Source organism: Cherax quadricarinatus, chromosome 32 (genome assembly GCF_038502225.1).
Source record: "Cherax quadricarinatus isolate ZL_2023a chromosome 32, ASM3850222v1, whole genome shotgun sequence".
NCBI lineage: Eukaryota > Metazoa > Arthropoda > Malacostraca > Decapoda > Parastacidae > Cherax > Cherax quadricarinatus.
Genome location: NC_091323.1, coordinates 32866862 through 32881609, shown reverse-complemented (window position 1 = coordinate 32881609; position 14748 = coordinate 32866862). Strand labels below are relative to the sequence as shown.

At 48.0% G+C, this 14748-nt stretch overlaps 1 long non-coding RNA gene across 1 annotated transcript in view; it reads left to right on the top strand.

Annotated features, from left to right (window-relative positions):
- The first annotated feature begins 304 nt into the window (after nucleotides 1–304).
- The window catches only part of LOC138853515 (uncharacterized), a 102540-nt gene continuing 88096 nt past the window's right edge, over nucleotides 305–14748 (top strand). The window contains exon 1 of the long non-coding RNA XR_011392688.1: nucleotides 305–914. This is a non-coding gene — a long non-coding RNA (uncharacterized lncRNA). The remainder of the gene's footprint in view (nucleotides 915–14748) is intronic.

Genomic DNA, 14748 nt, shown 5'->3' with positions numbered 1-14748 from the left:
GCGCTCATATATCTCGCCTGGCCGGAAGATCGAGCCCAGGTGGTCTTGTTTGTAAGCTGGACATTGTAGCAGTTAGGTACGAGGAGTAAGGGAGGAACGCCAGCAAGCCTCGAGTAGCATCTTAGTGAGGGAAGCCAAGAGAAAGGTGCGTCGTCGGAGGCAGCCAAGCTTCTCACAGAGCAGACACCACCACCATCACCACCCCTGGCAACCCACCAAGACCTGGGTCTCAGTGATGCTCTCACAGGCACTGCCCACACACATACTCACTCACTCACACACACACACACACACACACACACACACACACACACACACACACACACACACACGTCCATCACACCCTCCAGTAGGTCTTTAAGTCCAGGCACTTCTGACACACACACACACACACATACACAGAGGTATGATAAAGCTCACGGTTCAGGGAAAGTGACCTAGTAGCGACCAGTGAAGAGGCGGGGCCAGGAGCTTGGACTCGACCCCTGCAACCTCAACTAGGTGAGTAGGTGAGTACGTCCATCACAACCTCCAGTAGGTCTTTAAGTCCAGGCACTGCTTACACACACACATCCTCTCCCTCACCTACCACCTACAAGAATCTGAAACGTAGTTCCCACTAATGTTCTCATAAACTCCACCTACACCCACTTCCTCCTTCACTACCACCTACACCGGGAGTGTGAGACGTGTATCCCACGTCACAAGCAGCACCTACACACACACACACACACACACACACACTTGCCTCCCTCACTTCTGATAATTCCCCTCCCTCCCACTCAGATAACTGCCACATTCTCCCTGTGTCTGACACTGAGTCATCTTCCTCTGTGAACGGCAGAGTCATCTAGTGGCACTCACCGCTGCTGCCTTGGCACCTCCCTCACGCCTCGGGGCCAGACAACTTGCTAGTAAGTAAGTTTATTCAGGTATACACAAATACAGTTACATAGAGTGTCACACATAGCAGTATATGTGTAGAGAACCTGGGATAACCCAAAAAAGTCAGGCAAAATGTATTTCCAATGGCTGAAACTTTAGTGAGTCCAAACTATCCAAGGAATTAGATTAATCTTCTCATTTCTAGGACCAGACCTGATCGCCTCCTGTTCCTCAGGTGTTGTGTGTGTGTGAACAACGACCCCAGCGGAAATAAGTCACTTCGACTGAGTTTTTTGGGTTATCATAGGTAATCTACACATATGCTGCTATTGATATCTCTCAGTCCACAGCAGGATTCGAACCTGCAAACTCGGCATCAGAGTACACAATACTTTACCCAGACAGCCAGAATCCTCTGGATAAAGTACTGTGTACTCTGATGCCGAGTTTGCAGGTTCGAGTCCTGTTGTGGACTGAGACATAATGTTGGTAAATAATTTCGCCTGTTTGCGAACTGTTAAACATATGTTACTATGTATGACTTATGTAACTGTATTTAAGTGTACCTGTACCTAAATAAACTTACTGACCCTTACGGGTTCAGTGCTTCGCCATGAACTTAAGTGTGAGAAGTGTTTATGACACCTCGAGTGTGTGGGATGGTACTGTTTAGGTGTATCGTAGCTGGGTTGGTAGCGCACTCAGCTCACACACTAAGGTCCCTGGTTCGATTCCCAGTACGGGTGGAAACATTAGAACGTGTTTCCTTAAGACACCTGCTGTCCATGTTCACCTAACAGTAAAATAGGTACCTGGGTGTTAGTCTACTGGTGTGAGTTGCATCACGGAGATAAAATCGACCTAATTTGTCCGAAATGCTCTGCATAACAAGGGGCTTTCTATATACCAGTATGTCATGGGTGTCAGCTATGGTCTGTATAAGTTGTATCATGTACTTATAGAAATAAAGATTATTATTATTATTTAGTGCGGGAGGAGGAAGATAATGGAGTGGGATAGTACTAGCCAAACGTTCTCTCTCGCTCTCGCCTCCCTATCCTCCCCCACATCCGTTATCCCTTCCTGTCCGTTCGCGGAACGGGCGGTGGTAACGCCTCAAGTCCTTCAGAGTGAAGCAATGCACGTGGTCACTGCGATGATGACGTAGTCACTGCAGTAATGACATGGTTACTGCAGTAATGACGTGGTCACTGCAGTATGACGTCGTCACTGTAGGTCACTGCAGTAATAACGTGGTCACTGCAGTAATGACATGGTCACTGCAGTAATGACATGGTCACTGCAGTAATAACATGGTCACTGCAGTAATAACGTGGTCACTGCAGTAATAACGTGGTCACTGCAGTAATAACGTGGTCACTGGAGTAATAACGTGGTCACTGGAGTAATAACGTGGTCTCTGCAGTAATGACATGGTCACTGCAGTAATAACATGGTCACTGCAGTAATAACGTGGTCACTGCAGTAATAACGTGGTCACTGCAGTAATAACGTGGTCACTGCAGTAATAACGTGGTCACTGCAGTAATAACGTGGTCACTGCAGTAATAACTGCAGTAATAACGTGGTCACTGGAGTAATAACGTGGTCTCTGCAGTAATAACGTGGTCACTGCAGTAATAAAGTGGTCACTGGAGTAATAACGTGGTCACTGCAGTAACAACGTGGTCACTGCAGTAATAACGTGGTCACTGCAGTAATAACGTGGTCACTGCAGTAATAACGTGGTCACTGCAGTAATAACGTGGTCACCTGGTGTAGCAAACAGGTGTCTGGTCAACTCTGTATGTTCTCAAGATACAATGTGCAATTTCTCTCATTTAATTAGAACGACGTTTCGCTCACCAGAGACTTTATCAATAAAGTCTCTAGTGGACGGATGATCTTCTCAATAAAGTATTATACACTTCACATTGCATCTTATTAACATGCACATCGGTGTATAATACAACAGTATACACAAATAACCCGCACATGGTCCGTTTTGGACCTTTAAGTTGCACTCTCCTACGTGCTATATTGTTGACAAAGATATGCACATGTTTTCTTCTATCAGGCAGGTTTCTAATTACCTGTCAGGTAGACTAGAAACTCACCTTCAATCTAGAATATAACACCAAGCCAGGCACCTCAGGACTCCCCAGTAAGATGAGTGTTAGTTCAGTCATTCTAGCAATCTAGAAGGATGACTTGGAGTGTGGATGAATTCAGGGTGGAAAGAGAGGTAGGAGGCGAGGGTAAAGGAGGTGGTTTTTAGTGGTAGTTGCTTGAGCATCAAGCAGATGTGTGTGTGTGTGTGTGTGTGTGAACGCTTCAGATCAGGGTGAGTCGAGGCAATTGGTTTTAGTGATTTGACGTGCTGTTAGAGTGTGAACGGTGTGATATTTTTGAAGGGATTCAGGGAAAAACGATTAGTCTGACTTGAATCGTGGAGATGGGAAGTACAGCGCCTGCGCTCTGTAGGATGGATGAGAATGTTGTTGTTCTGGAGGCGGGAAGTACAGTACCTGCACTCTGTAGGATGGATGAGGATGTTGTTGCGTACTCTGTGCAGGATGGATGAGGATGTTGTTGTTCTGGAGGCGGGAAGTACAGTGCCTGCACTCTGTAGGATGGATGAGAATGTTGTTGTTCTGGAGGCGGGAAGTACAGTGCCTGCACTCTGTAGGATGGATGAGGATGCTCCATACCTGTACTAATGACCTGATAACATCGACTCCAGGCTGAGGGACTGACTGCTTCAAACTTCTAATCTTCAACCATTCTTCTCTGTATTGGACTGAGGAAGCTACTGGTTGGCGAAGCGTTTCCAGAATACCAATATCCAAGTGTTGCGCAAGTGTCTAATTCATTATTCTAGAACCTGTTTTTGCTGGTGCATCATGCCGTATCACAGTCACGTTTGAGATTCTATATCATCACTTTCAGAAGAACTTCTCTCTGTTGTCTGTAAGCCATTGATCAGGTACAGGTAGGTTCGTCAGGTCGGGTCCTGCTCCGGGTCTATGGTGGTGCCGGTGACCCGGCACCACCATAGATCAATTTCCACCCATAATCTTCTGATTCCATCAATTTGTGAACTTGAAAATAAACACTGGCACTGAGCTAACATACTGATGCAGCTGTTGATGGCCGAGTGTGAGCCTGCATAGAAGAGGAGCTTGGAGAAAAGTTCAAGAAATTCCAGGTAATGTTGTTGTTCCAGCCCTCCAGCTAGAGTGCCTTTATAGAGGCAAACAAGAGCCTCTTCTCCAGCTGAAGGGACTTCGTGGATGTTACTCGGCAGAAAACTTCCGTCTGCTTCTTGAAATAAATATCACTTTCCAGCTTCGTCAAAACAATGGCTTTCATGAAGAACAGAAAAGCACAATACCGCGACTGGAACAATATACAAATAATCCGAACATAGGAAAGAGAAGCTTACGACTACATTTCGGTCCTACCTGGACCGTTTACAAAGTCACACGTACCGAAACATCGTCGTAAGCTTCTCTTTCCTATTGTACACAATGGCTTGCTCTATACCCAGCAGACGTGACGTAGTCACAATCTGAGTGAATTCATAAAGAAATCTGCTGCCAGTGAATGCTCCAGATTTTCTAAATTTTGTCGCATATTTTGCTTTGTGTCAAAGTTAAGGAAGAGATGGAAGGAAGTGTAATCAGCATGAAAGCAAAATGATATCAAGAGGGCCGTGTCTTCTCCAATGATGGTCGTGTCACCGACGGAAGTAAATTTTACTTCTGGGCAGTAAACAAAGCGACACCGCCTTCTGCAAGAACTGTCTTGCTTCCATTTTCTTGTACCTTCTCAGCCAGCTTGATATTGTACCTCACTAGTTAGGTACATGGTAAGCGTTGAACAATGATGAACAGAACAGCGTGTTGATCACGGGAACACTGAAGGTTCCCTGGCGTTGGAGAGACGTCCGCCTAGTCTACACCAAACTATAATTAAGAATGTGTCGGTGATTAGAAATCTCTCTTAATGCAGGAAGCCCATACTAGAACTTGTGTATCATCTTAGCCCACATGATCCTCGCCCACGTCTCGCCACGCCCAGCAATATGCGCCTACACTGGAACACAGCAACACGCCCACACTGCAACACAACGATCAGGTAACCTCACTCAAACCTGACCTAACATATCCTTAAACCTGACCTGACCTTGCTTATACCTGACCTAAATACTCTTACCTCACTTATATCTATGATTCTTGTATTCATATAATCACTGGAACGAGAAAGGTCCTCAACACCGAAACATTTCCTTTTAAAATATCTTGAGTGTTATAAAGGTGATTTTGTTCTGAAGTGCTGACCTTTTTGACCTCTGGAATGAGTCTTCATGACCCAGATACACCTGAGACTTCAGTAGCTGCTCTTACCAGGCGGTGTAAGAGTGACTCTGGGTCGACGATAATAGACTTATCATTGATTTTAGCAGACATAAGAACATAAGAAAGGAGGAACACTGCAGCATACCTACTGGCCCATACTTAGGCAAGTTCTTCTCAAACACAAATCCACTAACAATAAACTAAGATTCTCTTTCTTGATCTTGAAGTCCACGACTTGTTTCCCTACTTTATGCGACTAATTACAGAAATTTTCCCAGGTGCTATATTATTACGAGATACACGTAATATTGTCCATCTTATTTACGTCAGATTTATATAAATTTATTATAGTGGATATATTATGAAGACTAAAACTTATAGATATATGTTTTCTTTAAAGGTAGAAGCACTGCTCAGCCCTTAGCTGGGTTGGTTGTGCACTCAACTTGCACACTGAGGTCCGTGGTTCGATCCCCGGTACTAGTGGAAATGTTAGGACGTGTTTCCTTAAGACACCTGCTGTCCATGTTCACCTTTTAGTAATATAGGTACCTGGATGTTAATTGACTGGTGTGGGTCGAATCCTGGGGACACAATTTACTTAATTTGTCTGAAATGGTCTGCTTAACCAGAGGCTTTCTATATAGCAGTAGGTCACTGAGGTCAGCTATGGTCTGTAGCAGTTGTATTATGTACTTGTTTAAATAAATATTATGATTATATTTATTATTATTATTACTATTATTATTATTATTATTATTATTATTATTATTATTATTATTATTATTATTATTATTATTATTATTATTATTATTATTATTATTATTATTAGCATCATCATCATCATCATTCGTCGAAAGATGTCTTTTATACAGTTGAAGGGGTAATCATACTTGACCAAGCAGTGCAGGTGAGAGTTAGAGATGAACTACTAATATCAACTAAGAAACATTTAAAAGACATAAGGTGTTAAGTCATATTTTTTTTCCAGGGAAGATGATCCCTCTCGTATATAATCTTTTCTTCCCTTCTCTCTTCACTGTAATTTGTCAATTTATTTATTTATTTATTTTATGTCTTTGCAAATCTCAGTAGTAGCAGTTGCCAGTAACCAGTTACCAGTAGATGACTCACTACCAACCGTCTGTGTGAATCACACTGACTGTTATTCACGTTGCTGCTGACCATAGCATGTTTTTGAACGCAGCTCACCCTCTAGGCACTGGTGGAGCAGTCTGAGATAGAGAACAGAAAGAGGCAGGGCGGCTGATGGTGCTTCCCATACTTTCCGTTATAATTATACGTACTAACCAGCCTACGTGAGTGTCCTTACCCCCATCCACGTTTCGAACCCCACATGACACAAACAGGACATTGAGATTTTGTATTTACAATAGTGGGTTGCAATGGAAAGAGAGCCTCTACTATGCCTAGGCATTAAGTAAGTAAGTAAGTAAGTAAGTTTATTCAGGTATACACAAATACAGTTACATAGAATTATCATACATAGCAGCATATGTGTAGAGAACCTGGGATAACCCAAAAAAGTCAGACAGAGTGACTTATTTTCATTGGGGTCCTTTTACCTTATTATTATAATATAAAGGTTATAATATTTTCTTATTATTCTACAATGAAGATAACATCTTATTATCATACTAAAAAGACTATCTACTACACCAAGGTCATTAAGACTATCTACAATACGAGGGTCATTACTAGGAATAAGGTAAAATTTACACGTATTTTAGCTAAAAAATAGAAAATCATTCCCCTCCCTTTCTGTAGCTACATTCATCAGACACCTTTTGGCACTCTTCTTGAACTGGTTCATGCTATGACTGGCTTTGACATGTGCGGGTAGTCTGTTCCATTCCTTTATTGCTATACAATAAAAGGCGTTTGAAGCCTGGCCACTGACTGTGGGTACTACAAAGTTGTGCTCTCTCCCCCTAGTACTATGATTGCTTTGGTTCTCAACTTTGACAAAATTGACAGCAAGATATTCTGGACATTGTTTGTGAGCAATTTTATAAACATGATTTAGCTTCAGTTGGTTTACTCTGTCTTCAACATTCAGCATATCCAACTGCTGTAATTCATCCTGGCCAACATGTTCTCTTGGTCCCAGCCCCAGGATGAATCTTACGATTTTGTTCTGGGTGATTTGCAGTCTATCTTTCAGTTTTTTTGTCAAGGCAGAGTACCAAGAAGAGCAAGCGTAATCCATATGGCTTTGTATAAGGGCTAGACATAGGGTCCTGCGAGCCTCAGTAGGTAGACACTGTGCTTGTCTATACAGGAACTTCAGTCTGGCATTCGCTTTCTTTACTACACTGTTCCCTATCAATTCTCCTGACATGCATGGGTCAAAGGGGATTCCCAAATATTTTACTGATGAAACCAAAGTGATGGGCTCCCCATTACATTGAACATTAAAATTATTTACCCTTCTCAGTTTATGTTTCGTGCCAAAGAGAATGGCTTCAGTTTTCCCTAGGTGTAATGATAGTTTGTTGTCTACTAACCATTTGCTGCAGGACTCCAGTTCCAGTGTTAAAACATTAGCAATATCTTGTGGGTCTTTACCTGACACTAACAGAGCACTGTCATCTGCATACAGTAGGAGTTTGCACTTGACACTGATAGGCATATCATTGACATAACACAAGAATAATAAGGGACCCAGAATACTACCTTGGGGAACTCCACATGTTATCGGCAGGGGTTCTGATTCTGTTTTGTTGATTTTGACTATTTGTCTCCTGTTGCTAAGGTAGGACTTAAACCAGTCTACAGAACCTATACCGATAGCTTGAAGTTTATTACATAATATATTGTGGTTGACAGTATCGAAGGCCTTTTGCAGGTCTAAGGTTACCATACCTATGAGGTTCCCCTTTGACATTTCAGTTCTCAGGTAATCCATCAGATTAATAAGGGAGGTGTCGGTTGTGTAGGATCTTCTAAAGCCCGATTGATAGCTATGGAGAATGTTGTTGTCATTAAGGTACTTAACTACTTGAGAATACACCGCCCTCTCTAGAATTTTAGATATTATACTGAGTATACTAACAGGCCTATAGTTGCTTACATCAGACCTACTATTTTTCTTGAAGATAGGAGTAACTCTGGCCTCCTTGAACCCCTCCGGTACGGTATTAGTGGTGATTGATAGATTTATTATGTGAGCAATAGGGATTGGCAGTTCAGAAGCACCATCTTTTAGGAACTTAGACGGGATGTTATCAGGGCCTGTGCTCTTAGTTGGGTTTAACCTGCTTAGTTCTTTTTGAATAAAGTCATGAGATACACTTACTAGTTGACAACTGTTTGGGGTTACCCCTTTATTGGTATAGTATGTTTGAAACTTATCAGAGTCTGTGATAAAGGTATTTGATGCAGCTGGTAGTTTACTTACTAGTGTTGATGCAACAGATGTGTAGTAGGAATTAAAGCAATTTGCCACCTTAGATGTTTCGTGGCATACCTCATTATCGATAGTGAGTACTATGTTAGACCTATCTACTGGCTTATGTTTATGGCATTATGGGCCAACTTAACATTATTGGCTTACAGACTACTTAATACTAAGGATTATATCATAGTTGTACAGTAGGATAATAATTATTTCATAGTTGTATAGTAGATTATTAATTATAAATGAATCAAAATTTGTATAAGACAAAAAATATATTCATATATTTGAAAATGCTTTTTGTGAAAACAATGATTCAATTATATTCCTGTCAACAATGGATAAAAGGTTCAAAGTGATTGTTGAAGTTATGATGTGGGAGTACATAGGTGAGTAAGTGTGTACTGAGTATTTAGTGTTTAGTCTAGGGTGATTAAGTGGCTTTTGGGAAGAGTCTTAAATTGATTTTCAGACTGGGTTACTTTAATATCTTCTGGTAATGAAATCCATATTTTGGGGCCCTTTATGTGCATAGAGTTTTTACACAGTGTGATATGGACACGAGGTATATCAAAAAGAGATCTGTGTCTTGTGTTGTGGTCATGTGTCCTGTTTAGGTTGGTGAGGAGAAGTTTGAGTGGAGGGTTTATATTTGCGTGTATTGTTCTGTGTATGTAGTAGACACATGAATAAGTAATGGTGAGCAGATTCAGACTTTTGAAAATTGGTGGAGTGTGCTGGCGGGAGTGGGAATTTATCATCATTCTTACTACTGCCTTTTGCTGGGTTATTAGGGGTTTTAGGTGATTGGATGTTATTGATCCTCATGCACAAATTCCATATGTAAGATAAGGGTATATGAGTGAATGGTACAGTGCCAGGAGAGCTGATTGTGGAACGTAGTACCTTATCTTTGATAGTATGCCTACAGTCTTGGAGATTTTCTTGGTGATTTGTTGAATGTGTGTCCGGAACTTAAGGCTACTGTCAAGGTGGATACCTAGGAATTTTCCCTCTGTGAGTCTAGTGACTGATGATCCGTTTAGCGTTATGTTAATAAGAACATAAGAACATAAGAAAGAAGGAACAGTGCAACAGGCCTACTGACCCATGCGGAGCAGGTCCATGTCCCCCCCCCCCGGATTAGCCCAATGACCCACCCCCCCCGGATTAGCCCAATGTCCCCCCCCCCGGATTAGCCCAATGACCCACCCCCCCCGGATTAGCCCAATGACCCACCCAGTCTGATCACCTCCACTCAAGGATGGAGCACTGCACCAGACCCAGCAGCACAAGCTAGTCAGGTCCAACTCACACCCACCCACACCCACTCATGTATTTATTTAACCTATTTTTAAAACTACACAACGTTTTAGCCTCTATAACTGTACTCGGGAGTTTGTTCCACTCATCCACAACTCTATTACCAAACCAGTGCTTTCCTATATCGTTCCTGAATCTGAATTTTTCCAACTTGAAACCATTGCTGCGAGTCCTGTCTTGGCTGGAAATTTTCAGCACGCTATTTACATCCCCTTTATTTATTCCTGTTTTCCATTTATACACCTCGATCATATCCCCCCTAATTCTACGTCTTTCGAGAGAGTGCAGATTCAGGGCCTCAGTCTATCCTCATAGAGAAGATTTCTGATACATGGGATCAACTTTGTCATCCTCCTTTGTACGTTTTTCAGAGCATTTATATCCATTCTGTAATACGGTGACCAGAACTGTGCAGCATAATCTAAATGAGGCCTAACCAAGGATATATAGAGTTGAAGAACAACCTGAGGACTTCTATTATTTATACTTCTTGATATGAAGCCAAGAATTCTGTTAGTTTTATTGCGAACACTAATGCACTGTTGTCTTGGTTTTAGATTACTGCTAACCACAACTTCTAAATCCTTTTCGCAGCTTTGTTTCCAAACTGAATGAAATAGGTTTTATCAGTGTTCAAGGTAGGTCGAAGTCGAGTGGAAAGGTTGTCATGAATTTGTTGTTTGTGCAATGTGGAGTTGGAATGGACGTGAGGACACCCAGTGGAAATGCCTTCTTTCCTGTGTTGTTCAAAGAAATGATGAACACAGCTGACAAAATCAGATATCCTGATAAGGAGGATCACTTAGGTCGCAGTGGTCCTCAACCTTCCTGCACAAGTGGGCCACAAATGATGGTTAAATGTGTGACGAGGGCCACACGGAGGTTTGGTTGACACTGTGCAGTAGGGAACCTACACAAAAGTGAATCCATAATTTCATGTGAGGGCCGTATCCATTTCCTAGAAGGGCCACACACGGCCCTCGGACCGCAGGTTGGAGAACCCTGATTTAGGGTATACTGATGATGTATATATATATTCACAACTCCTGATATTACCGAGAATACAATACTGAAAGTGCTGCTGGAAGCAAAGTTCCGCTTGGAAGTGGGATTTGCTGCTGCTGGTGTTGCTGCTGCTAGTGTTGCTGCTGCTAGTGTTGCTTCTGCTAGTGTTGCTGCTGTTTGTGTTGCTGCTGCTAGTGTTGCTTCTGCTAGTGTTGCTGCTGCTGGTGTTGCTGCTGCTAATGTTGCTTCTGCTCCGCTGGCTGTTGCTGCCGTTGCAGCGCTTGCCGGTTGCTGCTGCCAGTGCTAGCTGCTGCCAGTGCTGCCGCTGGTGCTTCCGCTGCCGGTGCTGCTGCCGCGGTGCTTGCTGCCTGCGTGCTGCCGCCGCTCCGTGCTGCTGCTGCCAGTGCTTGCCGCTGCCAGTGCTGCCGCCGCGAGCGTTGCCAGCCGGAGCCGCGTTGCCGCCTGGTGCTGCGCTGCAGTGCCGCGCCAGTGCTGCTGCGTGCCAGTCCGCGTGCTGCGCCGCAGCGCTGCTTGCCTGCCGTGCCGCTGGTGCCTGCCAGTGCTGCTGCGCCGTGCTGCTGCGCTGCGTTGCCGCAGCCTGCCGCGCTGCCAGTGCCGCCGCTGCCTGGTGCCGCCGCTGCCAGTGCGCCGCTGCGCCGCCGTTGCCGCTGCCGGCTGCCGCGCCTGCGTGCCGCCAGTGCTGCTGCCGGCGTAGTGCCTGGGCTTGCCGCCTAGCGTTGCTTGCCTGGCCAGTGGTTGTTCGCGCCGCCACCGTGTTGCCGGTCCGGCAAGCCGGCTGCTTCGCCTGCCTGCGTTGCTCGCTGGCCAGCGGTTGGCCGCTGGCAGCGAGCTTGCCGCCAGTTGGCCGCAGCTGCGTTGCCGGGCCGCTAGGTGCTTGCTGCCGGTGTTGCTGCCACCGCGCCAGTTAGCGTCCAGCCGCCGTGCCGTCTGGCGTTGCTTGCCGGTGCTAGTTGCCTGCTGTTAGGTGCTTGCTGCCAGCCAGGTGTTGCCTGCTAGATGGTTAGTCGTTGCCTGCTGGTGCTTGCTGCCTACTGAAGCCTGCCGTTATTGCCACTGCGTTGCTTGGCCGAGTTCGCCGCCAGGTGCCTGGTCGCCGCTTGGCTGTTACCGGCTGCCAGTTGCTTGCTGGCCAGTTGCTGCTGCCAGCTGGCATTACTGCTAGGTGCACCGCCGCCGTGGTGCTGCTGCCAGGTGCGTTGCTTGATTCGCCTATGCTGCTGCCGCCGGCGTTGCCCGCCTGGCGGCTTGCTGCTTACGGGTGTTATTGCTGCTGGCTGGCAGGTTGCTACTGCTGGCGCTTGCCGCCGCTGGCGTTACCGCGGCTGGATGGTTGCTTGCCAGGCTGCTGGCTGCTGGTTGCCACTGCCAGTGCTTGGCGTTACCGCTGGCCACCGCTTATCGCCGCCTGGTGCCATATGCTGCCATGCGCTCACTGCCGCCTGCGTTACTTCGTTGCCTAGTGCTTGCCGCCGCTGCTATTACCAGCCGCCGCCGGCTGCTGAACCACCTGCTGGCGTTGAATACCGCTGGTGTCATGCTGGCTGTTATTGGCATTGGCTGCGTTGCCAGTTGCTGAAATACGCCAGCCGCTGTTGCCCTGGTGCTGCTGCCAGCTTACGTTACCTGCTGCTGGCGGTTGCCTACTGCTGGCGTTACTGCCTGCCTGGTGCTTGTCTGCTGCCAGCGTTGCTGCCGCTGGTGTCCACTGCTGCCTACGTTACTGCTACCGCCAGCAGTTGCCTGCTGCCAGGTGCCACTGCCTGCTGGTGCTTACCTGCCTGCTGGTGTTACTGCTGCCAGTGGTTACCAGCCAAAGTTGTCCGCCTGCTGGTGTTACTACTCGCTGGTCCAGCGCTGCTGGTGCTTGCCTGCTGGCTGGCCAGCCTGCCTGCTTGGAAAAGCCATACCAGCCTGGCCAGCTGGTTGCTGTTTATGTTACCGCTGGTGCTACTGCCTGCTGGCAAGCCACTGCTGCCTGGGTGCTACCGTTCCCAAGAAGTGCTTGCTGCCAAAAGCCACGGCCACTGCGCCTAGGGCTGGCTGCCTGCGTTATTGCTACCTAGTTACTTCGCCTGCTGGTGTTACTGCTGCTGGTGTTGTTGCCAACAGCCGCCGGCCTGCTGGGGTGTTACGTCGTTGGCGTCCGCCACGGTTGTTACTCGCTGCTGGCGGGCACAGCGCCGGCGCCGCCATAAGCCAGCGCGGCCTGCCAGGCGTTGCACGCCTGCTGCGTTACTCCGCCTGCTGGTGTTACTGCTGCCGCGCCACCAGCCGCTTGCTGCCGCCGCCAAACTACCAGCGTTACCGTCGCCGGCCAGCCACGTCACCAGCCGTTGCCTGCTGGTGGTTGCCTGCCTGCTGCGTTACTCTGGCCTGGTGCCACTGGGGCTTGCCTAGGTACATTGCTGCCTAGCTGGTTGCCCAGCGGCTGGCTGTTACTGGTCACAGGCCATTACCTAGTGTTGCCTGCTGGTGTTACTGTTGCTGCCAGCCGGCTTGCTGCTGGCCGGCTGCTACCGCTGGTCTTACCGGCTGCTGCGTTATCGCCGCCAGTATTGCTTGCCGCTGGCGTTGGCTGCTTACGTTACCGCCGGTGCTACTTCGTCCGCCAGCGTTACTGCCTGCTGGTGGTTGCTGCCACAGTGCTGGCTGCTGCCACCGCTGTCGTTGCCGCTGGCGTTACCGCTGCGTTGCTCGGCTGCCGGTTGCTGCTGCCGGCTGGTTGCTTACCGCTGGGCTGGTGCCACTGGGCTGCCTGGGTTAATTTGCCAAGCCAGCCGCCGGCCGCCGGGTTGCTTGCCTGGCCGGTTACTGCCTGCCTGGTTGCCGTCCATAGCACTTGTTGGCCATCGCTGCTGGGTTGTTACCTGCTGCCAGCCGGCTGCTGCTGCCTACCAGGTTGCCTGCCACCTATGTTACTGGCCGCTGGCCAGTTGCTGCCTGCTGGCCGGCTGTTGCCTACCAGCCACGGCTGCCGGCCTGGCCGCCGCTGCCACCTGCGTCGCCGGGCCACCAAAGTCCGCCGCCTGCCAGTTGCTGCTGCCTGGCCGGTTGCCTAACTGCCAGCGCGTTGCCTGTCCACAGGCGTTACTACCGCTGGCTGCATTACCGCCGCTGCCGCTTAGCCGCTGTTGCCTGCTGGTGCTACTTGATGGGCCAGTTGCTGCCGCTGCCAGGTGCTACCGCCGCCTGGCCATTACCGCTTCGCTCCGGTTGTTAATGGCCGCTTGGTCTTGCCGCTGGTGCTGCTTGGATGGCTGGTGCGTTGCCTGGCCGCTGGTTGCTTACCGCCTATGCTGGCTGCTGGTCAGCTGCCTGGAGCTGCCTGCCGCTGGCGGTTGCTGCCTGCTGGTGCTTACCGCTGCCTACGCCGTGCCGCCGCCAGCGTTACAGCCTGGCCGGCATCGTTCACAGGCACGTCCGCTGGCGGTTACTACCGCTGGCCATGTTACTGCCGCCAGTGGTTGTTACCGTCTGCCTGGCGCCACTACCGCTGGTGCTACCACCGCTGGCCGCCGCTGCTGGCGCCGGCGCTTGCGTTGCTGCCAGTGCCGCTTGCCATGGCCGGTTGGGCTGCCTGCCTTGGCGTTACCGGGCCGCTGGCTGGTTACTCTGGTCCGCCTGGTGCTTGCTGCCTGCTGGTGCTGGTTCTGCCAGCGGAGCTTGCCGCTGGCGCCACTGCCATCGTGGTTACCGAAGCTAGCTGGTTGCCAGTGCTTGCCTAGTGTTCACCGC